The sequence below is a fragment of the Polypterus senegalus genome, chromosome 3 (assembly GCF_016835505.1).
Source record: "Polypterus senegalus isolate Bchr_013 chromosome 3, ASM1683550v1, whole genome shotgun sequence".
NCBI classification, from domain to species: Eukaryota; Metazoa; Chordata; class Cladistia; order Polypteriformes; family Polypteridae; genus Polypterus; species Polypterus senegalus.
This window is the reverse complement of record NC_053156.1, coordinates 203031489-203057381: the sequence shown is the minus strand read 5'-3', so window position 1 is coordinate 203057381 and position 25893 is coordinate 203031489. Positions and strand designations below refer to the sequence as shown.

Below are 25893 nucleotides of genomic sequence, written 5' to 3'. Positions count from 1 at the left end.
TGTTCAGCGTAAAGTGCCACCTTAAAGCCACAGTTCTGATCAAATAATTATAACAACAGCAAATCACAAGCAATGACATGTTTATGCTTAGCTTGTAATAAAGTGCTTTTAGCATACAAATCCAAAGACATCTCTCTGTGGGAAGAGAGTCATTAAAAGTCAAAAAAGATGAAAACAGCAGGTAAATGAGATGTTCTCACTCCTCTGGATGCTGTCTTCTCCAGATGGAATTTCTTCAAAAAAGGTACTCTTCTGCACTGATATCTCAGGCCTTTGTAAGACCAGTGAAGTAAACTGAATTCACTGCCATGTTTGTTGAAACAGCTTGAGGTGATACATGATTTGTGTTATGGTTCGATTATCTTACCCAGATTGTCCATTTGAAAAGGCGTAACATGGTAAGCAATAAAGCTTCAGTGCAATATTCAAATAATTCTCAGATTTATAAAGCGGACTATCATGTACTAGAACAAAACATTTTTCAGAGAATTCTTCAAACCCTAAGCCATTCCTTCCTATACAAAGACCACACATTGTGCGTGGGGCCCATGATCAAAGGACTGATATATGTGGGCACTGGCAGTTCAAGACCACTTTAATTCAGAAACTCTACTGGAGAGCCAATTGGATCACACATTTTTGTCACTTGGTTGACTTGACTTGAATCAGATAACACCTCACACAACCCTAATCTTAACCATAGTCTAACAGGTCATATCGCATGCCATCACTGAAGTATAATGTAAAGCTACAACTTTTTTCAACAGAGTAGAGCTCTGGAGGTCCGAAGTTAGTCACATTGGGGTTATAGCTGTTTAATGAATTGTTATATTAATCATGTTGGCAGTCACCAGTTGTGATAACTTTCCATTAATAAGCAGAGAGATGGCTTCAAGCCAACATCAGTCAGAAGCACAGAAAAAAAAGCTAAGAGTGAAAAGAAACTTGTATTTAAAAAACTTCCAGTAATCTAACTAACATTACATCAATAGCCACTAAATCTAGTGGTTTACTGGATTAACAATCGAATAGCATTATGTGTAATAGTTTTGTAATTGAGTGTTTAAAGATATTATCTGATGGTATAGTACCCAGCTGACACATGGTTTCAGGATTATTTACTACCGCCTTAAAAGCTGAGGATCTACACATGTTATTAAAGGCTGCTATTGTTAGTCGACATATTATGTGCTATGAGTATTGTTGCACTGAGAGCACGCTTGTAAATTTCATCAACACACAGGCTCGCTTGTTTAATAGTTAGTTATTGGCCAAATCATGGAACAGCACCGAGCAAGAAACATTGACATGCAAAAAGAGCAATTGGTTTAGATTAATTTCAATTGTTGGTTAATTTTATTGCCAGCTAATATTACTGATTTAGTTAATGCCTTGTTGCTATTTGCCATCATTGGAAGAACAAAATAATGAATTCATAATTGCAGGTCATATATTCACATGTTCATTTTTTTAATATATAAATATTCAGCTTCATTTTGAACTTGCTTTTAGTGCATTCAGTAAGTTTATTAAGAATGTTCAGTAGTAGTAGTAGTAGGAGGAGAAGTAGTAGTAGCAGGTATTTTATTATTTTATTGTTGTATTTTATATTATTATCTTTTTTAGTAGTGATAGTAGTAGTAATATTAAAATAATTTTTGTTCTTGTTGTATCACATGTGACAAGTAAATACTGTTGGCTATATCAAGGAACAAAGAGGAATGAGCACACTAATACCTTTGACCTTTATTATTATTGTTATTATTATTATTATTACTAGTTAGGCCTCAATTTATAAAAGAAACAAATCAATTGGTATATCATTGACATTAAATACCATTGAATTCCAGAGCTATGGGTTGCCCTCCAGATTGCAATAACACTCCTATTTATCATTTTTTCAAAAGTTAAGCTTATCAAGACATACTTGAGGTGATCCATGGCGTGAAAACAGTAAGTTTGTGATGTGTGCTTCTTTGATCATTTATTTACTCATTTATATATCTATTGTTCGAATTAATGCTGTTATTAGAAATACTAATATAGTTGATTCAGGAGGAGGCAGAGTAGAGGTACACCAAAAAGATTCTGCTTAGGGCCCCAGTTTGGCTAGGGATGGCACTGCTCACACCTTTCCAGCACCAACTGTACCTCTAGTAAAGGCAGGGTGGATCCATGGATTCAAGCTGTTTCCACCCAAGTCTAAACATACCATATGCATGTTACCGCAAAAATAACTGTCTAACCAGGCAACATTCTTCTAATCTCCATTTGACTAGTTTTGGTAATCACATGAACACTATAACCTATTTTCCTATTTTCAGCTGACATTACTGGAAACCAGTGAGGCCTTCTGCTGTTGTAGCCTATTGACTTCAAAGTCTAAAGTGCTGTACATTCAGAAATACCTTTCAGAATACCACTATTGCTGTCTGAGTAATGTTGCCCTGTCTTTTTGCTTGAATGAGTTCCCAAATTTCCTCTTACCTTTTCACCAGGCCAATCAATGTATTTTATTTTTTACCAAGACTGTACAGTGTGAAAAATCACAGGAAGAGCACTTTACTGCTCTAACTCCCAGCTGTTTTAGTTAAAGAACAACTAAACTGTGTCTGAGTGTCATACTTATTGAGCATCAGTCACATAATTGGCTGTTTGAATGAATATGCTATTTTTGTTAACAAACGGGCGCACACAATGCAGTGACCACTGAGTGTATGTGTATATATACATATACATTGCCCTGTGATGGATGGGTTATCTAGAGTAGGTTCTTGAATCAAGGCCATGGGGAGGGGGTTATTGGGTAGATGCACAAATATATATTTATGTTTCTACAGTATGTGTTTCACACAATATTTATATTAATCACAGCTTTTGTAAGTATTTTTTGCTTGAACTCTAATATTTCTGTAATAGTGTACTACTTGCTGGGCTTTTAAGATTGCCTGATAAGAAATTAATGACTTAATTTGGTTAAACAGTTATCAATTTGACTCAAAGCAATATGCAGTATATAATACAAGATCATTTAAACACATAACACATTTGAGGAAAATAATTAAACACTGAGAACATCCAGCAAATGTCAAGATGTCAGTCATCCTAGTAGTTATCTTTCCATCCAGGTCTAAAAGGCCTTAGTCTCCAGCTCTGGAATGGGTGGCAATCCATCACAGAGCACATAAACACAATGCTGACACAAGCAGAATGTGCAAAATGCACATAGATAATATTTGGTCCAGGAATGAAACTGAATCTCCTAGAGTTGTGATAAAAATATTATAATATTGTTCTTTTCACAGTGAATGCTATGAAAAAAGTATTTTTGTAAAATATAGCAAGATGAATTCAAGCAGCGTTTCTTGCAATTGTCTAGTACAGTAGTTTCCAATGCCAGTCCTTAGGGAGCCCTGTGGCTACTGGTTTTTGTTCCAACCAGTTTCAGACTCAGTGTGTTATTGTGCTTCTAATTAATTTCATTGTTTCATCAGGTAGTTTTTTTATTCTTTTAATTGTATCCAAACATGACAATTAACAATGAACCAATGGTCTAGTGTCTTCTCCAGATCCAATTCAATTTCAGCTTTGCATTTCTGCATCAGAGACTGGTTGAAGTGTTTCATTCATCTGACCAACAAAAACAGGCTAACAACATTAATTTCTAAACCTAAAATTATTAAAATATGTATCCACAAATCCATTTTGTGAAGCTGTATTGGGGGCAGCAGTGAAATATAAATATATTCTATAAAAACAAAATGACCTTTTATCTGAAGGAAACATATAACTAATATGTAAATACATATTACATACTTGTTTAGTTATAACTCAAACTTCAAAACATGATTAATTTTGCTTCTTACACTACTTCTCTTCACTTTACTCATTTATCCATCATGTTGAAATTTTAGTATGTGTATACAATTATTACATATCTGTTATTTTCATCTTCACCAAAGTAAAATTTTATTTCAGCTCATCTGCTCAGCATCAAATTGATATTCTTGCATAAGCAACATATTTTACAAACTGTTTTTCAAGGTTTTGTAATTGTTTTGCTTATTTTTCATATAGTGTAGAAGACACACGGGATTAACAGGCATCCTGGCAGGAAGTGGGGAAGATCCCTTACCTGGATGGGATGCCCCAAGAGTACAGAAAGGCACCCTGGCCTAAGAGAGGAAAGGAGATCAAACTCGGACAAGGCTGACCTAAGGGATGGATGGACATCTCAGCCAGGGAAGATACCCTACTTGGATGGGATGCCCCGGGAAAATAGACAGGTGTCCCAGCTGGATATGACTCCAGTACCTTCCCTGGCAAGGATAAAGGAAGAGGACAAGGAATGACTGTGGCAGAGGGATCATTATTCCTCACAGGCGATAGATGGCAGCAACCCTCAATATATGGTGCCCATTCTGGAACCAGCAGTGAATGCTGGGAGGTGTAGTCCAGCAGCACAGCCTTGCTGGGGTCCGAGGATGCTACAAGGGGGCTTTTCAGGGAAAGCTGTTCCCTGCTATATTGGATTTCTATATGACCCAGAAGTACTTCCAATGGGCAGCACGCGAGTAAGAGCTGGGAGGAAAGTAGCCAACACTCGACTGGAGGAGGGCAGGTGCAGTGGTGAAATGAGAGGAATTATGTGGTGATTATGAAGAGAGAAAAACCTGTTCTTAGTGTTTTTGTTACTTTTGGAGGTGTTTTGTAATAAAAAATTCATTATTTCAACCCAGGACTGTACTGGTGTGTTTGTGTTGGGGTTTGGGGCAAGCTGACCCCCAGTTTCCATCACAAAGTTAAATACAATTAAAATTGTAAACAGGAGAACTTCCCTTAAATTAATTTGATATTCAATATTCTTAAACCTAATACTAATTATAAGTCATCTGAAACTTCTAAATATGAACAGTAAACAATAATGTGAATAACTAACATTAATTATTTTCACCGTTATATGCTGCATTAAAATAAAACAAAACAAAAACATTTTCTATACTAATAGTAGGAACATTGAAATAAGACTTTTTTATTATAAGACATAACATAAAAAGCATTAAAAGGACGACATGCCTACATGTCAACGTTACACAAAACGTGCTAAATTTAATAACAGTAAAAGGGCAGGAAATTCCACAAAACTAATTACATTTAAGCAAATTAAGTGCATCCCATGATACTGAAATGGATTAATTATGGATTGCGGTTAAATACAGTCCAAAAATATCAGTGAAGAATCACTAAGTCAGCAGCAATTTTAAAGTTGGCTATAGCTATTCAACAGTTACAAAATGAACTGACTGGGTTATGAAAGGAGATGGATAGCTTGATTTATATAGTACTTTTTGCATGAAATTTAATTTTACGAAAATGAAACAAAAATTAATTTACCTAAAATAAAATACAATCCCTGCCCTCACCCCTACTAAAATAGTAAAGAATTAAAGTACACATTTTAAAAATTGTGCATTTTTTTACAGATATTTTTGTTAATCACAAGAGATCATTTAAGTAGTACAGGAATTGTGGTGGAAGCAAAATAACATTCTTAAATCTACTTAATCCAATTTGGAGTTGCATGGGGGTTATGTAGATTAATGTTTAATATTCTGATAATTTATTGCAAATTACCAATTAAGAAGTAATTTGTAACTTAAAGAAAGAAGTAGTTTAATAAAAATAAGCCATTGTAATTTCCTTCCCCCAAAGTTTTAAGAATACAATCAGAGATAAGAGTTTCTTGCTTTGGCCACCTGTGGCTGAGAGGGTTAGTTTTATGACTTAATTACTTTCCTTTCTTTCTTGTTTCTTTGAAAAAGTTTGACAAGATCAAAACTGCACTTTGGGATGGGTTTGAACCTGAGCTATTTCATTGGTGAATGGCCCAGAAAGTGCCCACTGGGTGTGTCAGGAGTTGCAAAGACACAATAAGAAAAAGCTTGCAAAGGCAGGCTTTCTTTCTCTTTGCCATTATTTATCCTGAAGCGAGCAGACATGAGAATGACCCGAAGAAAGCTAACCAGAAATTATCTGACAGGAAATGATCAAATGTAACTACAAGTTTATGTGCTGCCTGAAATTACATAACTAATATTATCAAGTTGTATTAGTTTGCAACCAGCAACCATTTTCACTCTGTTTGCTTATAATTTTTGCATATTATCAATTGCACATAATTAAATATGTAAAATAAATCCTCCTATTCCTGGAGCTGTTACGAACCAACCCTGAATGGTATGCCAGTCCAACACAGGGCCAATTAAGAATCTCATATTAACACATCATTTGGGATGTGGGAGGAAAACTTAAGTACTTGGGGAAAAAAACACATACAGATGCAGATAGTACATCTACACTCCACAGAGACGATTATGTGAGATTCAAACCCAAGACCCTTGATAATAAGGCAGCATTACTGAACAGTATGTCACTTTTCCATCTTTAGGGGGTAAATGAGAAGCCATAAAACCATGTTTCACATTTTTTTTAAGTAGTGAAAAATATAGTTTAAAGATGTTAAAGAATGAAAAAAGAATAAATGTGAGTTTTTGAGAAAGCTGACAGTGAGTGTTTGTTAAGCTGATCTATGCATTTCAGACAGGTTAACTCTTTCAGGGCTGTTTTCTTTTTCATTTTCTCCCAGGTCTGAATATTTTTCCCAAAAACTTAGTTTTCTAAAAAGCATACAAACCATCTAACATTAAACATTAGCTTTCTTTTTTGATTTGCAGATCACTTCCATCAAAATCAGAGTTTGATAAGCCAGAGTCTGGTTCAGCAATAATATGCATAAAGCAAAAAAAAATAATAATGTCCACAGAGTATTTTGCATTGCACATTCGTTTTTCTCTTTTGCCTGACATCAATGCCATTCTAGACGTTGTTTACACACAAACACGGATTCGATGTCAAGTCAATTAGTCTAACAGTCCTCCTAGCAAAGAGGGTCTACTCGTAACGTGATGGTAAGTTTTGTTAACATCTACAGATGATTATTACCCTCTGCTCCTGGATGTCAACTAAAGTCAACATTCAACCTCAACCCCTTCAGTCGATAAAAGTCAACATCAGCCCTAAAAGAGTTAAGTTAACTTCAGGTATACATTTTTTTTATAAAAGAATCTTCCAAGTTTCCTTGTATCTGTGAAATTTTAGATAAATGCATCTCTTGGTACAAATTAACACAATTTCAGGAATCCTTCTCTATTATTTTTTGTATCTATTTGCTTTCAAATCATGTTACTTTGAGGACATGGTCTTGTGTAGCAGAAACCTAAGTTAGGCACCACTGGGTAAAAAAAAAAAAAATAAGCCTTATATACGACATCCATTTATTTCAATGCATATTTATTTAGGCACTCACACCAGGATGATTAGAAATGCCAGTTAATACAACTTTCACATATTTCAGATAATGTAGGGAAGTGGAAAACCCAGAGAAATCCCAGTGGTGTGGTAAACATCTGCAGAGATGTTATCGAGCCTCCTTTACAAGCATCTAGTGGTATCTATTAAGAATAAATATCCATCATTCTACAGTATGTACTGAATCCATTTACAGAAGCCCATCCCTGTTGTAAGGCTGGAACCAACCAGGAACAGGACACCAGTCCATTCCAGAAACACTTAAGCATATAATTTCATGCCTAGCAAATTCATAGATGCCAATGAGAAAGAAGGAAGAAGCTAAGGAAAGAAGCATATCCTAAAAAAACAATAGAGGGAACAGTTTGACGGCTCAAAGGTACTGTACTAAGGGTTAAGAATCTGCAGAGTTTTGAAACAACAGAACTAAGTTCTTAACATCCTTAACTCTCTTCCAACAACTTTGAAGTAAAAGAAGATTATGAAAATGTACTAGCATAGCCAGTCACAATCCTAACTTGTTTTGATCATTTCTTGTGTGAGACAAATAGTTCCTTCCCAGTAAGGAATAAATTAAAGGAATATTAGTTAACTCATGCACAAGATGATGAAGATTGGCACTATTTGATTGGTGAGGATAAACAGAATATTTAAAAAGGAGTTCATTTAAATAGTTATGGTACTGAGAATTGCACTACGTTAAAAAAAGCCCTACTGACATGGGATTCGTTTTTCACCAGGAGGTGGGGTTAAGTAATAATTGCAAGAGGTCCTCTACCATTTTTAAGCTCCGTTTGGACTTTTTTTTTACACCAAGAGGTGGTGTAATCTTAATGATTTCTATGTAGTACTTTACACTATAACTGCATTTCCCCATTCGTTTTTTTAATGCATGCATACTATCAGTTCAGGCCACATTAGCAATCTTTATTTATAAGAACAATCTATTCATAGGTACCTCTGAGGGGGACAGCTTATCACCTACCAACTTTTCTATATACATTGTCTGTATATCAGCATCCCAACAGACCTCTGAGGGGAAATAACACTACCAATCCCCCGTTGTTCAGCATGCATAACAAGGGGTACACTGATAGTTGTTTTTTTCCACTTTAGTCACTAGGTAAAGTAATTATTACTGTTGGACATAATGCATTTAATAGAGCATCTTACACAGTAAATACAAGGGCATGTTAAAGAGTTAGTTTAGGATTATGTAAAGTAGGCAATGGGCAGCACGGAGCTTATAATTTCAAATAGAGGGACAGGCAGTAGTATATATATACTATAAATATACAAGATAATTTTGAAAGATATAGTACACTGTTAAAAAGCCACAATAAAGTAAATAAGGCATTAAACTTGCTTATCTTAATGCTAGGAGTATTAAATTAATAAAATAATTAAGTTTATCTTTAACTTTATCTGTAATTGGATATATAGTGTGGTCCCCGGCCGGGGCTGGAGGACGTGAGGAGGGCTTGTGCCTCCTCCAGACCGCGAGGGGGCGTCCGTCCTGGTTCTGTTGGGAGCCACGGGTCGAGGGCATGGAAGCCCTACCCTGTAGGGGCCCGTGGTCACCGCCAGGTGGCGCCCCGACGCCGGTTTATCCCGTGTGGTCCTCGGCCGGGGCTGGAGCCCGGCCGGGAGCCTTGGAGGACCAGAGGAGGGCATGTGCCTCCTCCAGACCGAGTGGGGGCGTCCGTCCTGGTTCTGTTGGGAGCCACGGGTCGAGGGCATGGAAGCCCTACCCTGTAGGGGCCCGTGGTCACCGCCAGGTGGCGCCCCGACGCCGGTTTATCCCGTGTGGTCCTCGGCCGGGGCTGGAGCCCGGCCGGGGCTTGGAGGACGTGAGGAGGGCTTGTGCCTCCTCCAGACCGAGTGGGGGCGTCCGTCCTGGTTATGCAGGGGGCCTCGGGTAGGGGGCTTTGAAGCCCAGCCCTGTAGGGACCTGTGGCCACCGCCAGGCGGCGCCCCAGTGCCTGTTTATCCCGGGAGCCCGGTACTTCCGCCACACCAGGAAGTGCCGGGGAAGACGACCGGGGAGACACGGACGGCTTCGGGTGCGCAGCCGGCACTTCCGCCACACAGGGGTGTGGCCACCGTTAAGTGCCGGGAAGCAGCTGGAGCCCATCCGGCTTCCCATAAAAGGGGCCGCCTCCCTCCAGTCAGTGGTGGAAGTCGGGAGGCAGTATGACGGAGCTTGAGAGAGGACAGGAGGCGGCTAGGAAGCAAGGCACAGAAACTGTGGGCCCTGGACTTTGGGGAATTCAGTGCCAGCAGCACTGGGGTTTGTGTGAGTGAACGTGACTATGGAACTTGTAAATAGTGTAAATAAAAGTGTGTTGGGTGCAAAAATGTTGTCCGTCTGTCTGTGCCGGGGCCAGCGTTTACATTAGTAACTATGATATGACAGAAATAACAGAAACCTAGTCAAGCGATAGAGATGTGGATGAATATAACATAGACAGGTACACATTATTAAGGAATGACAGATAGAATTCAAAAGGAGAAGGAGTCACTACTTATCATAAAAAGTCGGAAAAGTGGATTTAAACGCAAGTCTTCTTCAATGCGATAATGAAAAACAGCTTGGTGAGGATGTTGGGATTTGATTACTTAAGACTCAAGGCCCCAAATGCAGAGCATAATTTACATTTAAATTTTTTTAACAATATTAAAAAGAGAAGTGTTTTTGGGTGTTATTATACTCATGGAGTGCTTTAATTTTCCAAAATGTACCTGGGCTAGTATTAATTTTTACATTTACTAGAAGAAAATAACATTCCATACAGTCAAGTCGAACTTACACAAAAATTAAAATGACATTACATCAAGTCAAACTTAACAAAAACAGATTTCAACCCCCTGAAGTGTTTAAACCCATGGCACTAGAGCTGTGAGGAAGCTGCAAACACACTGTGCCATTGTGAAACCCATTCTCTATACTGCTCTTCTTAAAAATACAAAATAAAGGTGGCAGCAAGCAATGAAGTGTTAAAAATCTTTAGTCTTTGCAAAGACAGATATTCCGATGATATTGAGTGAATATTAATTTGGGATGCAGTATCTAATAAATGACTTTAGTAGACAATTCCAGGTAGTCCTTATCATCAAGCATCAAGGATGTTCCATTCAGACTGAGGTAGGATTCAAATCTAAACTAGCTATACAGTATATCGATAGAGAATTACTAAAACTTTACCTGTTAAACACATATCTTCTCCAGCCTTCTCTTTAATATTTTATTTATGTTTATACCTAATTGCATAATATACTGTATGTTGAGATTGGCACTTAAAAAATGGTATGCCTAATGGTGTTCCGTTGAAGGTGAAGAGTTCTTCAGGAAAGTCCTGCTCCAACTTCTATATATTTCTAAGGCTTCCTGGACATAGTTCTAATGAATTATGTAATGCTACAATACTTGTAAGTGTGAACCAAACATTGACAAACGAATAACCTTGAATCTACACACTTCATACCAAGCCTACCATAGAGGGATATTAAAGATTAATAAAAGAATAATGTTAACACAAAGTATCAGTGTATTCAAAGCAAGCAACTATTTTCCTGAAGTTCAACATATTTGTATAAAAGCAATAAATGCAAGGGAAGGTTTTTAAAGTTATTACTTAATATTCACTCTTTCATTTCAATTAAATGTTGAATTTATTATTACCCCTGAAGATCTAAATACATACAGTGAAGTAGGGTGCAGTTATTTTGCTGAACTGTGTTTTTTTAAACCAAGTTCCCTAAATAAATCAAATAACAATCATACCAACCAGTGATGGAAGTATCACCTGTCTAATTTAGACCTCTTACCAATGAAAGGAAAACGAATAAGCCACCTAAAATTTAGCTTCCGCCCAAAACCCACCTGTACTGGCTAATATAAGCAAAACAACACATTTCTCAAAGAACATTTAATGTGTCAAATAGGCAGTCTATGAAAAAAAAACATTTAATAGCATTAGCAAAGAAATTGAACAAGTCTTTTTGAAAGATGTCCAAGTCAGTATAATAAAATTCATTAATGTTTACTAAATGCCACTGTCAGATTTCTAAAAGCCATAAAAACTTTTATGATTTTCAATGAATGACAACTGAAAGATAGAGCCAGACTTTGAAAGGTCTTACAATGACTTGTCTTTCCTCACATTAAGTGCATTATTTGCCTAGCAACAGAACCTGTGTACATTGTGCTGACTAATTTTTGTCAAATTTGCCCACGCAATCATTTGCAGAGACTGTAATGTAAAGTTTATAGCAGAGGGGCTATACCACACTGATTTTCCGCTGATTACTGCTGCTAGCTCCCCCAGCAAAACTATACACACTTACAGTAAATGAGCATGTGGGGCATGTTATAAATTAATCACTGCAAACCGAAATAGTCAATAAAAATGTATTTTTATACCTGTTACCTTTTTACCTCAACAAGCAGTATTTAATTACATGATGTATTTGTAGTAAGTATAACTGAAAACTTAAAAGAGATTGACAAGAACTTGTTAGCATTTAAAGGATAATCTCTCCTCAAATATGACTGAAATGTGATAGAAAATGAAAAACTTCCTAAGTTATAATCAATAATACAAGCTGCATAAATATAATTAAAAGTGTTAAGTTTGCTTTGTTAAAGTTAGGTTTTCCTTTACTCATTGATTTATCTATCAATCAATGTACCTATATGGACTACACAAACTCTTGTACTGCTCATTAACACTTCACAACTGGAGATCTGATTACATATTGGGAACATGACATGTTCCCCTATTTATAGGGAAAGTTGGAAATAAAAATGCTACATCATGACCATTAAATAACATATGATGAAATTATATTGTGCAATAGTAATACTAACACAACTTAGGCTTTATTGTGCAAATGAGATGAATACTTTTGTTCAAATAAAATGAAATGAGCCACTGCAATTACAGTAAGTATCCACTGCCTTATTTGAAAACTACAGTATTCCAGCTTAACCTCACAGCCTTTCATATTCTATTAGTTAGTGAAATTAGAGTTTAACTATTACTTACTAACAGTAAAAATTTTCCTGAAGAAAAATAACATTTAAAAAGGGCTTACCAGCCGTGAATCTTCTTTTTTCAGAATTATGTTTTAAGCAGGCTGGTTCTTATATATTTAACACTGGCCAGTTTGATTTCACTGTGATGAATAAACCCACCAGTTCCCACTCATATAGAACAATGATCCAGACAACCTTACCTAAAGGGTAAAGATGTCCGAATGAGTAAGAAAAACAGTTGATGCTGACTGGAACAAATTTGCTCATGTATGCTGAGTAATAAACCACTACTTCCTTTTGCTAAATTCTTTTCATACTTCAGAGATGACTGGTCAAGTTCTCAGGATCTCAAAGAGCTGTCTTCAGTTGGAGAGGAGAGTTCACTGACATTACGGGTGGAAGTATATTTTTAACTGTGTTCTTAGGGATGCCACCCACAAACACTTGCACCTGTTTAGAGACTTTCAGATGTTTTCTTTACAAAGGAACAGCACCATATGAACATACAGAACCACCATTAGCAAACTGAGGATCCTGTGACAATGGAGATTTATGACGTGAGGCACCCTAAATGGAAGTCGTCTTGCTTATATTACAATAAATGCATGTACTGTAAGTTTGTAAAGAACAAAATCTTTTCTGGAAAAAGTTTTTAAAATATAACTTATCTTGTTTACAGGAAAATTGTGTGCCACTCTAAGAATATCAAAATGTTTTCCATTTTGTTTAATTTATATTCTGTTTTGTCACATTAATTGAAAAATTAATTTGGTGTGACCAGCGATAAAAATAACAACATTTAGCTGCTTTCGTTTGTGTAGTTTTACAGTGAGGAACAAAGCCGTCTGTTGAGCTAAAGTTGTTTACTCTTCTACAACAGAGCTTAAGTTTATGTCCTAGTTTAAAAAATGTTGCTGGGGGGTGGTTTGCACATCTTTAAAAAGGGTCATTTTTGTCTGTTTATGGCTTAAGACAAAATTATATCAGATTCGAAGAAGGCGCAGGATTAAAATGGAGAACAGGATATAAATTTCACCCTTTATACTCTGATTTCTTTTTTATGCCAGCCATCAACTGTTTTATACTGTATATTCTTATATTCACAGACTATTTTAGTCCATCAAAATAAACAAAAGAACTGAACTAATGATAAGGTTTAGAAATAGAATCCTCTTAAATTACTTTGAACTCTTAGGCTTCAAACTTAGTTAAATGAATTGATATTTGTGCAAATATAAAATAGCAACATTCATGAATAGAAAATAAAGTAGTTTGTTTAAAATAATATTCTCACTACTTCCTTCACATCCAAATTGGAAAACAGCTAACATTACACAATTGCAAGCTTTTGTTATGAACATTGATTCAGAAATGCCAATTATAGCAATTTCACTTTTTCTTGTATGCTCTGATATGTTATGATAATTTTCCTTTTTCAATCAAGCTTTATACTGACTGATATAATGGATAGGTTGACCATTTTCTGGAAGTAGTGGGTTAAAACATGAGACAAATCCTTGACAAGATGCCAGTCTACTGCAGGCCATAATCACATATAGTTACACTTACTTACTCTAACAAACAATCACCCAAATACGACATATTTTTTGAGAAAAAAAAACATATAATTTTTATACTTGAAGGAAAATAATGCAATTTTTTTAATAATGTTCATGGTCATCAATGTAACAAATTAAACATAAAGTGATATAAGTTAACTTTGCTAGTTTTAACTCTTCTGCAACACCATTGTTCAAAATGTTACTTTACAACATTTAAATATCATCATATTTTATATTGGTAACTGTTATGCCCACTGTTTAATCTATATGTATTTTTATTGAATTGTAAAGCTGTAATTGGCTCTGTTGTGTTGCAAATGAGTGCCATAAAAGCCATGCCAATCTTTGCTTGTAGCACATGAAAGTAAATCTTATGTTTCCAGTTATACATTTAAGATTTTTTTTTAGATTTCAATTGTCTGAAATGTTTATATGTACTGTACCTAGCATCTGTGAAATGCATGCTCTGAGTTGCATTATAGAGTACTTGCGCTCAACCCAGTCTATTACCAATGCTATGTCAATTAAGCTTTCTTCTGGTGCATATTTATTCATGCTGTAACATGGCATAAAGTTTCTTATTTATCGACTAAACAGTATTAGAATTCAATGTTTATACAGTACTATGAAATATACAGTTAGTAACTGCTGCATACTCTTTTCAATTTGTAGTTGCACTCTGATTCATAAAGCTATTTTCCTGTATTACCATTGATAATAACAATAATAATAATAATAATAATAATAATAATAAAAATAATAATAATATATTTTATCTATATAGCACCTTAATGAAATATTGTATTTTGCCTGGCTCACTCCATACCACTTCATTCACACATGTACGGATGACAGTACAGTATCATGTATTTGTTTTATAGTGTCTAACCCTAATACACAAGTGGAGAAAATTTTATTTATTTAGCTTGTTTGTCTAGCCATTTAATCCAGTTGATTCTTGAACAATAGCATTATAAATCTTGTACCTGTTGAAAATAATATATAAAAAACAAAATAAAGTATACATTTCTCGGATTATTAATTGATGATGTTAGCTATGGTAAATGGCAAGTTGTGCCTGTGCTGCAACAACTTCTTTCTGTGTCTGATTGGCATTCTGCAACTGACAAGCAGCTTCTTGTGCATGTGCTGTAACTTCTTTGGACATCTGAATATCCTTCTATGGCCGACAAAGCTCCCCCATTCTTTCACCATTTTAAAAACAATGCCTTTTTATTTCTCTAGTGTTTCATTTGTTCTCGTAGTTTGTGAATTTCTCTCATTATGTGAACACTGAACTAGTTTGAAGCTTTTCTCTTATAATCTTCATGAAAAATTCTTTAATTTTCACTTTCAGTGACACTTTCATTTTGAAATAATACATTCCCATAAAGGAAAGTAATGCATACAAACAGAACAACAACAGTAGAACAATAAAGCAAAATAAAAAAAATACTGTATGTTGATTGTCCTACTCATCTGTAAATAATTATTTCCACAACGGTTTTCACTTACATGTTTAACTTTTTGAGTACTAATGAATTTGCACTATAAACTTCCCAAATACATTGTACATACAACCTCATTTCCAAAAATGTTGCGACACTGTGTAAAATGTAAGTAAAAAGAAGACCGTGATGATTTGCAAATGATTTAAATCCACGTTTAATTGAAGATAGAACAAAGACAACATACTGTATCAGATGTTGAAACTGAGATAATTTATTGTTTTATGAAAAATATATGCTCACTTTGAGTTTGATTTGAGCAACGTGTTTCAAAAAAGTGGGGGTAGGCCAACATAAGACCGTAAAAATATATAATGATAAAAAAACAACTAAAGGAACATTTCACGATTAATTAGATTAACTGTCAATGTCAATAACATGACTGAATATAAAAAGAGCCTTCCAGTTAAGCAGAGTCTCTCAGAAGTAGAGATGGGAAGGGGTTCACCACTCTGCAAAGGCTGAGCAAGGAAATAGTGCAACAATTTAAGGATAATGATTCTCAATGTACAAATGCAAAGAAATTGTTAATTTCATCATCTATGTTACATAATATCGTTAAAAAATTCAGAAATCCTGGAGAAATCTCTCTACACAAGGGACAAGCTCGAAAACCTGTATTGGCTGACTGTAAGCCCTCATGCAGCACTGCATTAAAACCAAACATGATTCTTTTGTAGAAATCATTGCATTGGCTCAGGAATACTTCTGAAAACTATTATCTGTGAACACAGTTTGCCACTGAATCCACAACTGCAAGTTAAAAATATCATACAAAATAGAAACCATATATAAGCATGATTCAGAAACACTGCCTTTTCTGAGACCAAGCTCATTTAAGATGGATTGAGGCAAAGTGAAAAATTGTCCTGAGGTCTGAGAAATCCAACTTTTAAATATTTTTTGAAAATCATGGACACCACAGCCTCCAAGCTAAAGAGGACAAGGACCATTCAGCTTGTTATCAGTGCACAGTTCAAAAGCCAGCATCCATGATGGTATAGAGGTGCATTAGTGCACAAAGGCATGGGTAACTGTAGATCTGAGAAAGCCCCATTAAGGCTGAATGATTTATACAGGTTTTGGAGCAACATATGCTGCTATCCAGACAATGTCTTTTTCAGGGAACACCTTGCTTATTTCAGCAAGCCAATCCCAAACTGCGTTATGCACATATTACAACAGCATGGTTCCACAGTAAAAGAGTCCGAGTGCTGAACTGGACTGTCACCAGTCTAGACCTGTCACCTACTGGAAACATTTGGCACATTATGAAATGTGAAAAATATTCCAGCTAAACTCCTATATCAGGCAAGAGTGGGATTACATTTCACTTTCAAAACCATAGCAATGAATTCACAATGATTACAGATTATTGTTACAAGAAGAGGTGATGTAACACAGTACCCTGTTCCAACTTTTTTGAAACGTGTTACTGGCTTCATATTCAAAATTACCATATATTTTTCAATAAAAACAATACATTTCTCAATTTCAACATTTGATATGTTGTCTTTAGGCTATCTTTAATTAAATATAGGGTTTACATGATTTGTAACTCTTTGCATTTGTTATTTACATTTTACACAGTGTCCCAACGTTTTTCATAATTGAAGATTCTGAAGGTATGGTTTTTAAGCTAGCAATATGCCTGGCTGAACAGCTTTATATTCAACTACTGTTTCTTGAGGGTTGACTAGTATTGCACCAAAAAAATAGATCTCATGACTGCATTACAGAGTCTTAACACAATGTTCTTTGACTTAAACTGTGCAGATTTACTACATACAGTATATCTTTTTAATTACTGCTTTGCACTGTTTAGTATTTCCGAATCTTAAGTTAATATAAATTCTCTTTTTTTTTAAGTGTGAGCTTCTTACTGCATGGCATTTCTCCTCCTTTACCTCTAATTTATGTTATGTGTGTCCTGTACATAGCACTTTGCATTTATATACTTCATTTTTTTCTCAGTTTGACAACTTTTGAATATTAGCAAATTCTTTTTGATTTATGTTTTCTCTTTCTTCAGGACTAGTTTCCCTGACCCTAATACTGAAATGTCTTCTACAAAACAGCTATGTTTACTAACTATGATTTCATGATTAAAAAATAAGAAACAGTATTATATATTAATACAGTTTTACTCAAGAGCACTACTATGGAATTAGATTCACTTAAAAAGGTCCTTTTGTATAGTATACTGTTTGCAGGCAAAATCATTTTTTAAAAAAATTACATAAATATCTAAATATTATCAAATACTGTAAAATATTTTACATCCAAAAAGAATTAAGACAGATTAATGCATCATCTTCCTCTGACATTACATACAGTATTTACAAATCTGTATATGAGAAAAAGGTGCATTTTAAAAACCTTATACATTTACAGACAGATATTCAATTTTACTCATGCTCTACTAATATGATTATACAACTATATTTTATGGTTACTAATATTTAACAACCTATTTTTCTATAGATGAGTACCCAATGCATGATGTCATATTGAAATCATCATCCACCCACTTAATCTTTCCATAAAGTAAAAGAAACTTACAAGAATATCACAAAGCAAAATGTATCAAACATGTGACTTTCTAGAAGCAATGTCATATCATCTAGGCAAAACAGCAATTGATATTTCAACAATGTGTTATATGTATTTAAAAGTTTTTGAAATTCTTATTTCTGAACAGATAAAAATGTTACACATGTTTAGTTGTAGTAGTGTTTGGACATAAATATTTTAGTTTTTATTTTTGGTTATTTAGCTCAATTAGTTTTTATTTTGAAAGAATAATCTCAGTTTACTCATTGTTTTAGTTTTGAAATTGTATATTTGATGGAGATAAAGAAATGCATACTGTTCCTACATAACAAAGGGGTTGTAGCAGCAGGATTGTATCAGTTATGCCCATAAAAGACTCAGTGAAACTCTATACAGAAAGTTAACTTTTGAATGTTTTACAAAATGAGTGTCATTTGTGTTGCAGCAGTGTCCATCTTTAAGAAGCAGGCTTCATAGCACCTTATGAAAGCAGGTAATAGCACTACTGCTATACATTCTTGATTTAATAAATAGCCGCACCAGTGCACTCTTTTCTCTCTCTCTCCTTTTGCGTTCAGTTGATGAGAAACAGCAGTTTTCTGAAGGCAAAGTTAAACACTGTTAACCGTCGTAGCATGTCAGTATTATCTTCTTTAGTAAGTTTGTGTTTTTTCAACGTGTCAAAGTCCTCAACAACTGTATATGCCTCTTCACGAAAGCAGTTAAAGAGTGTTTTTAAGTTGGTTGAGTTCTTTCACTTTGAGTTCCATAAACCAGACTGCCGTGTCATTAATTTCACATTTGCTTATTACTGCCAGTGTCATACTCAAAGAAGTCCCAAATAGTACCTTCTGATTTATGAACATTTCTTTGCTTTATGTCCATATTTCAAAAATGTTCTGTCTAGGCAGCTGGCAGCCGTTATGCTCTTTAGGCTACTTAGCAAAATAGTACATAGCCATTTAGTAAAAAAGAAAGACAGTTAACACTATTAAGGACTAAGTTGGCAACAACAAAAACTTTCTGTTACATTACTCTGTGAGCACTACTTAATAAAATGCAATAAAAAAAATTATCTATATGTAATCATGCAGATAAATGAACCAAAGAAAAATGTTTTTGGTGGACTGCATTTTTCCCAGTTGATTCTGGGGTTCATCAGGGGTGTGTTGTTGCTCCTACTCTGTTCAGTGCTTGTGTGGACTGGGTGCTGGGCAAGGTTGTGGGGTCCAGCGGCTGTGGAGCATCTATTAGTGAAGAAAGATTCACTGATCTTGCCTTTGCTGACGATGCTGTGATCTTTGCAGAGTCAATGGAGGTTCTGATAAGGGCTTTTGAGAGACTGAGCGAGGAGTCTGAGTGTCTGGGCTTGTGAATGTCCTGGATAAAAACCAAGATCCAGGCCTTTAATGACCACTTAGGCACAGCTATCAGCAGTGTGTCTGCTTGCAGAGAGAGTGTCGACCTTGACGAGAGATTTATTTACCTCAGTAGTGACATTCTTGTCTCTGGTGACTTTTCCTATGAACTCAGGAGACGGATTGGAAGAGCATGGGGGATCATTAGGTTGCTTGAAAGGGGTGTATGGTGCTCCCAATATCTATGCAAAAGGAGGAATGTCTAAGTCTTTAGAGTCCTGGTTCTTCCTGTCTTGCTATATGGTTAATAGACACGGATGCTATCTTGTGACCTGAGACGAAGACTGGACTCCTTTGATACCGTGTCTCTTCAGAGAATCCTTGGGTACTGCTGGTCTGACTTTGTGTCGAATGAGCGGTTGCTCACTAAGTCCCGAATGAGGCACACTACCTGCATTGTGAGGGAGCATCAGTTACGGTACTACGGCCATGTGGAGCGATTCACCAAGGGTGATCTGGCTCGCATGATCCTCATTGTTGAGGACCCAAGTGGCTGGACTAGGATGTCTTGGCTGCGACAGATACTGTAGATGGTCATTTCCGGAGAGTGTAATTGGATCGTGTGTCTGCCTGGGGGGTTGCCAACCAAGATCACAAGCTGTTTCGTCATGTGGTGGGTGCAGCAACGGGCTATACCAGTGCATGCTCCCCGACCTGACCTGTGTACTAAAATAAACTAGGATTTTAGAAAATTGGTTCAAGGATGTAAAACATGAAATAGGGCCAAGACCACCCGGTGGCATCAAAAAGGACTTCTTCATCTTATTCTGCTTCCTAGTAATACATGGGAAGAGCTTTCTATGTTTTTTCCAACTTATCTACCAGAATCACAGGGATTCACCACAATTGTAGTGTATGTTAATAAATTCCCTAAGGGTGCACACTTCATTCCTCTTATGAAATTACCAAAATCTAAGGAACTGTTAGATGTATTCAGGATAATGAAACAGACCATTTGTTTACATTAATTCCCAAAATAAATGATTTCAGAGAGAGGCCTTCAGTAATACCTCTTTTTTGGAATTTGTTTTGCTCTAAATTGGACTGCAAGGTAAATGTGTTTTATAGATATCATCAAGAGAGTAACAGACACACTGAACAAGAGAATCTAGACTTAAGAAAGGTTGTTAAGGCACATTGTAAATACAATTTAGAATAACTGGTGTGCAGTATTCACAATAGAAGAATTTGTCCAAAAGTTCTACATAATTAATCCCATCTCCAAATTCTACATCTTGTTGCCGTTTTTAGGCAAGAAAAAAAGAGAATTACCAAGTTATAAGGGGAGATTAGAAGATAAATAATTCCACTAAGTACATGCAAAGGGTCTTCAATATGATGTACTAACATTAGATTCAAGCTTTTTTCAGTTTCTGTGCTGTCATATCTAGAGATATTAAATAAACTTTACTATTTGGTGTTTCTTTCTAGAATAATACTGTAGTAAATAAAATAATAACAACTATAATTAATAATAATTCTCTCACTCTACAACATCATTCTTTATTTGTTTGTTTTCTTCACTTTTCTTACAAAAATATGTTTTATTATTTTCAAATTGTGGAAAATCTTAATTAGCACTGTATACTGTAAGTAGCTAATATTGTGGCTGATATTCCTAACAGTTTTATTGCCACGTCTTTTACACTATTTTATTTGCCCTCTTCTCTGCTAGTTCCTAAACTCCACATTACATTAGATGAGTTTTCCAGCAATTTTCAGTCATAACCTTCATTTACATAATCTTAGTGAGTCAGTGGTGAGCTCCTTTGAAGATAGCTGTGTAATATGAAATACCCAGTGACTCAGTCAAACTAGTCTTACTCCAATAAAGTTAAATGTTTGATTTTGACTTTAGTCATTGGGATAGGCTTTGTGAGCATGAGAGAGTGAGAATGTACACTTCATCAACAAGGAATAGCGAAGTGTTTTGGACCACACAAAGAGAAGACATGCTGATCTGTCTGATGTATCATGTTTTATGTACAATGACAGAATAGAAAAAAGAAAAGAAAGGGCAGAAATTGCTACTGAACTCTCTGTACCTGTTAACCCTACTGCACTGGCTCCATCAGGCTGCATGTTATTCACTCTCAAAAAAGGGGCAAGAACGACTGTGCTGGAAGGTTGCACACAATTGCTAAATGTGACATGCCCAGTGATTTTCAGTGATTTAAACTGACATGGTCTGGCAACATGACCAACTGCATTCGGCAAGTCGGACATACACAGCAACTAAAAGTTGCGTAATGTTACACTGGCTTAAGTATCACTATATAAATGAACTGGTGTTTATAGTATAGGATCATTTTATTCTTGAAAGTGGTATGCAAATTTATGGATGCACTGTACAATGCTTTCAGAGACTTAGAAATAGTGTATATTTATATTGAGAATAGCTGTAACACTATTAGCAGCTAGAATATATTCAAAAATATGTTTAAGTGTAGATACCTATAGAAGATTAGGGAAGATTAGATGTCCTTCTGACATTTTTTATCTTGTTCACCAAAATGTGGTGTGCTTGATGGAAGACTACATCTAAGGCATATTTGATCAAATAATGGGTACAGGTTGTCAATGCAGAGGTCTCTAATAATCCAGACACCTAAGGATTTGATATTACCTAAATACAATATAAGTTAAAGAGGACTGAAATATATGATAAATGTGCTGTGGTGAGAGGAGAGTAGCATGTTTGCTTTAAAGTATTTCTCACTTTAGTTCCATGTTTTAAGTGAGTAATGCATAATCGGATTACTAGTAATATGACAATCATGATAACTGTAACAAAAAACAAAACATATAGAGAGAGTTTGAAAATGATTAGTTTCCAAAACTAACCAAGAAGATATAGTTACATTACCTTCCAATACCTTCATTATTCACAAAGTATGGATATTTGAAAATCCAGCAATATAATTGGAAGTTAGCTAACTCTATATCACCCTCTGCTTTAGATCCCAAAAATGTTGTCTTTTTAATATATGGCCTGTTTTCAATACAAAATTAATGAAATTACAATCTAATTTACTTTTCAAAAAAGGACTTTTTTATACAGTATATAGTGATAGTTTGCACCTATTATGCAAGCTGATGACTCTCAGAAACGTATCTTCTGATAATATTGTGTTCCTGTCAGAGTTTCCCCTAGTTTCCAAGCATAATTGGACATGTTTGCCCGTGTCTGTCTGTCATGAAACAACTCAGCCCGTGTAGATGAATTTTGTTAGAATGCGTCACATTTTTTCATCAAGGAAATTTATTTAGACAGATCAATTTTAGTTGTGATATCTTGAACAGACTGTGCTGTCAAATTTATTTGTGATCTTATCTAAAAATACAGAAAAATTCTGTATGACTTCAGGTACAAGTTAGTTTACTGTTCAAATGTTACCTTGACTGTGGTTAAGTCAAACTCTATATTTTGAATATTTTGTTCTTTTTCACATCTGATAGCCACTACTTATGGCAAACAGATCCTCAGTACAAGTCAGTTAAACACCAGAAGACTGTGTGTGCAGTTAGGAAGTCACTGACACTGGCTGCTTGAGCATGTGCAGGACAACAATTCTTCATCACCAAGTCCAGCAATGTGTGTGCGGAAACCTAAATAATTTTCCTAACTGCAAATGTGTTAATATGCAAAATAGAAAACTAAAGGTTATTTACATATAAAATTAACTACACTGTGGTTCAATACACAAAAGTAAATAAAAACAATTACTCAGTATTAACCATACACTAAACCAACTTCACAGCCCCATTATCTGCAGATTACAATGATTTACTATTTCACTGTCACTGTAAATAAGTACGGTAACCAGACATCCCATGGCAGCAGTGGCGTAGCTCGAGTTTGTGCCACTCAGGGCGGGGTGGTGCTTCAAGCAACATATCTATCTGAATATGTTAAACTATTTAAATAGAAAATTAAAATGTCATATAGAGAAAAATTAAGATACATTTTGCATAGATTTATTCATATATAAAGAAACAGCAATATTTTTTTATATACATTTATAAGCATCAACTAGACAAGAATATAGTATAGACGCACTGATAAGCTGTGTTCTAATTATTAGTTTAATATAATTATGCTACGAAAACCACAACCAAAGTAGGGTACAAGTAATAGGTGGGAATGTTTTCTGCACAGAGCAAGAACACATTCGGATTAATAATGAAATTATAAATTGTAAATTAGTTGTTTATCTTCCTAGAAATTATTATCGGTGTAATGTTTATCTTTATTTTTGTCATTGCCTCATACATTTCAACTGCTGTGTCTGATGCAGAAGGACAGTCTGAACATTATTTTTCAAGCATTTGTGGTTAAACAATCAGAGAATTTGACTTTTTTCATACATGAGTGATATTTTTCCAAACCCTGCTGCTTACACACAAATTGTACTAAGCCTTGTGGCCAATAATGCCGCCCCCAAAAATGTGCCGCCCGGGGCAGACCGCCCAGCTACGCCACTGCGTGGCAGGGACAATCTTGATAATCTTGATTTCAGGGCATGTGTCCTGATAAATAACAGAAGTATTTAAAAATGTAGAGGGAAGTCTGGGCATCTCTGCTCAAGCTGCTGCCCCCGCGAACTGATCTCGGATAAGCAGAAGAGGATGGATGGATGGATGCATGGATTTAATAATGTATCCGTTTTAACAGGCTGCCAGATAATAAAACATTGCTCCACCAAAACAAACATCCTCACAATATATTTTCTCATGCTCATTAAGCATTAAACAAATATTGATGAGATTATGCATGAGCATACACGCTACACAAGTGTCCTGGTTTGGGAAAATCTCACCCTATAATTTACCATCAGAGTGCCACATTCACCTGATATCCATAATGGTAACTTTCTGTAACAAAGTTTGCCTTTTACTTATATTATTCACTTACATTTGTCATAACTGAATAGCATTGCAAGTCCCATTTCACTAAAATTACAATAGTCAGACATGCTCAAGCAAAGCAGGGAATAATTACAAAAGACTTTTTTTTATTATTCAGGTTATATAAATTGGCGATTCCAAATTGTAAAGTCAGTTTGTGTCTATGTACATAAGTGATTGAGAGCAGTGCCTGCGATGGACTAAAGTCCTATCCAGGGGCCTCATGTATAACGCCGTGCGTAGAACTCGCATTATAACATGGTGTAAGCACAAAAGCTGAAATGTGCTTACGCACAGAAAAATCCAGATGCAGGAATCTGTGCGTACTCCAACTTCCACGTTCTTCCGCTACATAAATCCCGATCAGCGTGAAAAGTAACGCTCGTGCGCGCTCTTTATGTAACGCCCCAACTCCTCCCAGAATTACACCTCTTTGAATATGCAAATCAATATAAATCACCCTTAAGCTCAGCCTTCTGTGAAAAGACAATGGGAAAAGCACGGGGGAAAATATAAGAATTTCAGCGAATACCAAGTGGAGGCAAAGGAAAAACATACTATTTGTTCAAATAAACTGTGATATAATCAATAAAATGAAGTTGATCGAGTGACATAGCGTGTTGGAAAAACTTGAAAGTTCACATTCACAAAATCGCACAGTGCCGGAAATAAAAAAAGAAGTCACATATCAAAGTCACCGTGAAAAGGCAAGTTCTAGCCCACTGTCTGAGTGTCATATAAAAGCTTATTAGGGTACAGAGAAAAAAAGGTACACAGTGGGGAAAAAGCACGAAATGCCAACTTTAATCTCGACATTTCCACTTTAATCACGTAGTTTATTTGTCATTAAAGTAGAACATCATAAACTTCATCTTAAAATCGTTTAATTAATCAGTTTCTCAAATCACATCGTAATTAAAGTAGCACGTTAAATGCTTTGTTTTGTATTTGATCTTCTTTGTGCTCTATATGTGTGAATCACTACTTGCTTCTTAAACCGGCTCTCTTCCTCCAACTGGACACAGAATCCATTACATTTGTGATATTACAGCTCTCTGAATAACTAAAATACTGAGATGTATACATCATATCATTTTTATTATGATAGGAGTTAAAACATGTTATTAAACATGAGTTTCACTTCGATGAAATAATTTATTGCAGCAGTACTCAGGGGCAGCTCTAGGCTTGTGGTGGCACTGGGCAGAGGAAGAATCAGTGGCCCCTTCGCCCACCAATGTCAGTAAGGTAGCTTATGCACGGTGGATAGCCACGTCCGTTGCAGACACTGCATAGCCACCTCGTGCTCATGACACAAGCATTTAACTTTTGCCAAAATTTGTCACTGCGTTTTTAGCTGTGTTGTTATTTTCTCTTTCTGTTTTATATTCAATATATATTGGCAAAGCCGCCATTGCAGTTCTTGCTTTACTTTCCCCAAGTAACCGATCGCCACACAATCAGCCCTGTAATAGACGTTAAGCCATCTGTAAGCTTAGCGCCAATTCTTCAAAACGTTTAAGGAACATTTAAATATC

The 25893-nt window shown here is 35.7% G+C and overlaps 2 long non-coding RNA genes across 4 annotated transcripts in view; one reads left to right on the top strand and one right to left on the bottom strand.

Moving 5' to 3' along the window:
* Window positions 1–25893, bottom strand: part of LOC120525786 — a 314026-nt gene that overhangs the window by 120571 nt on the left and 167562 nt on the right. The window contains exon 1 of one of the 3 annotated variants that reach the window (XR_005633017.1): window positions 12466–12646. The exons of the other annotated variants lie outside the window; for them this stretch is intronic. This is a non-coding gene — a long non-coding RNA (uncharacterized LOC120525786). Of the gene's footprint in view, window positions 1–12465; window positions 12647–25893 lie in introns of those variants that run through there. 3 annotated transcript variants of the gene reach the window in all.
* Window positions 12779–25893, top strand: part of LOC120525787 — an 86034-nt gene continuing 72919 nt past the window's right edge. Inside the window, exon 1 of the long non-coding RNA XR_005633019.1 lies at window positions 12779–13018. This is a non-coding gene — a long non-coding RNA (uncharacterized LOC120525787). The remainder of the gene's footprint in view (window positions 13019–25893) is intronic.